Raw genomic sequence first — 2,833 nt, forward strand, 5'->3', positions numbered from 1 at the left:
TCCTCTAGGGGCATTCAGCAATGATAAACTGTTCTTACTTTCAATTTAAGAGAGAGGTGTGCTGCACAGAACTGCAGTGGCTCAATGTACAGCAGCCATAGGGATCTCGACCTGGCCCTGGATGCCTTTTTTGGAGTATGAAGCGTCTTCTCCGATGGACAGGATGACATACGGACTCAGAAGTGAGCGACTGTCCATGGGCTGGGCCTTCTGAGATGAGAAACTGTTTTAAAAGCTGCATCTTCTGGGGAGAGGTTGGGCTGCGATTGAGTAGATTGAGATTTTTTTTATGTTTGGTGATTCATGTGCAAAAGGAGAGAGCATTTGGTATTTTCCTAACGAGGTGAGATGCATCGGTACCGCCATGTTGGCTGCTGCGGTGTTGCACTTGGCCAAGTTGTATGGAGGGGGAGAGAATGTTTCTGTCGACCAGACATCGAGGATTTCTGGGCACTGGAGTGGGACATGAGATGGTGGCAGAGATCCTTGCTGCAGAAAATGAGGCCACCCCATAATCGCAACAGCAGGTTTAGTGTTTGCTGGTCAAACATTTGCAGGTACTTTGCAAGTCTGGTAACTCATGAGAAGTCAGTGAACTGGGGCTCCTGTGCTGGCACATCTCATATTATGTTACATGCCATTTACAATAAAATTTCAGTTAAATGCAGCGTATTTATACAGCAGTGCTGGTTGTTTTATCTGTAGTAGTAGAGTAGAGACAATGTTAATCTTATTTTTGCTAGGAATGATTGCATCCGTAGGAAGCATGTTTTCACTGTACCTTTGTGAAGCTCTTTGTTGTTGTGTGTGCAGTTCTGAGACTTGGAAGATACGACATAAATTGGGATGGATGAGTTTTTTACACTGTTTTTGACAATGATAGATTCCATCTTTCAGTGTAAATACTGTACCCTTGAGCGTTTAACATCCACGATGCTGTTTTGCAAAACCCATAGGTATTTTCATGACATTCTTTAATGTTTTGTTAGTGATGTCTGAACATGCATCCAAATGCATTTCAGAGCCAAGAAAACAGCCTGGCCTGAGCTACTCTTTAAGTCTAGAGAGTATTCTTTGCTTCAGATAGGAAATTTACTTCAGGCTTGGTGTAAACACAAGGCTGGTTGTCTTTTAATGCACAAAATCCAGTAACCTCGTTGCTCGTGAGAAGGCAACATAAACTTTAGTTTTTCAGTCCTTGTAAACAGAGAGTCTCTCTGCTTGTTAACTTGATTGTAATATTGTATAACAAATTGGGAAATACTTCACGCTACTTGGCAGATGTCTCCTAGCCATTCTTAGGCTCAGACTGTGTTCAGTTTAATCTAGAAAGATCTAAAAGCCATGTTTTCAAGCTGTTTCAAAACACAGGCCAAATATTAAGCACTTCTTAAATTGTGCAAATGCCGTGAAATCAGCAAAGAAATTACATTTATCACTCAATTTGTCTCTCCGTTGGGGTTTCTCTGTGAAATCTGACCTTTTGTAAAATAAGAAGTTGGAACTGCTTTGTGTTTTCTCCAAACACAAAGGCTGCACAGCAAGCCTACCTTTGGGGAGATACAGAGAAATGACTTTGTTTCACCTTTGTTTCTACGGCATTGCCTTCCAAGGTGTACAGCTTTAGACAGGAAAAAGTAATACTTGTATTTTCTCAGTAGGTAAAATGATGTTAAAAACAGCTGGAACATATCATAGAAAAACTGCTGATTGGAAACATTTGAGATCTTGGCAGTGAGATAAGGCTTCCCTGTTCATGCCCACTGTGATTAATTGTGCTGTACGCGGTGTAGCTCAAGCCCGTTAAATGCTCCAGCATGAATCTATGACCATCAAAGGCCAAATGGTAACCACAGGGCCATTGACTGAAGTGGAAAGTGTAAGAGATGACATTAGGCGTCCAGGAGCCTCCTTCCCACTGACTTCATGCAGATTGCAAGAGCACATAAAATGCCTCAAAATCAGTGTAGGATCCCACCTCTAATATGTTGTCCGTGACAATTGTGTATGCTGTAAAATAGTGGAAATAAATGTGAGGGCTCTTGGAGAAAAGCCTAGAGGATTAATGTAGAGCACATACAAATCCAAATAGCTTGGGATGTATCTACCTGATGGAAAAAGAGAAAGGTAGGAATTATCATTCCAACAGAAATATCTTAAAATGCTTAATTCAAGTTAAAGTTGCATATTTTTATCTTCAGCCAACTGGTTTGGGTTTTTAGAAACTGGTCTTAATTTAAGTCTGTCTGTTTATTTTTATATTTGTTGTACAAAAGAGAAATTGTGACTTTACTACGCAAATATTATTTGAGGTCCTGGGTGCTATTAATTTAAACATACCTCCACCAGAATTAGGTGCGATCAGGTCCTCCAAGACAGTAATGATATATCACTTGTAATCACGTGTGCTAACTATTCACCTATAGGTGGGACAGTACCAGTTTTTAGCCAAATATTTACTGATTTTACTTCTAATACCAAAACATTTCTTAGCCTAATATATTTCTATGCAGCTTAAAGACACAGCAGGTCTTTACATCTCCAGACACGTTCCTCCTTAGCCTCTAGCTCAGCAGATTAGTAAGCACATGCCAACTAAAGCACCTGGGTGCAGCCATGCTGAAGCATCTGGTTAAACTCATGGCAAAGCTGATGCTGTGTGGTTGTTCTAGCTAACCCAGCTGCCAGCATGCACTCAGGTCTGCTAGCTCCATTAACTTCTTCATTTTAAGTCATCGGCAGTCATTCAGCCAACAGGTGGTTGAAGAGCCTCCAATCGTGTACTTGGTCAGTTGTGCAGTCTATGTATTTAGGGCCAGTTCATAGAGTTGCT

This window comes from Meleagris gallopavo, chromosome 13, assembly GCF_000146605.3.
Source record: "Meleagris gallopavo isolate NT-WF06-2002-E0010 breed Aviagen turkey brand Nicholas breeding stock chromosome 13, Turkey_5.1, whole genome shotgun sequence".
In the NCBI taxonomy this organism is placed as follows: domain Eukaryota; kingdom Metazoa; phylum Chordata; class Aves; order Galliformes; family Phasianidae; genus Meleagris; species Meleagris gallopavo.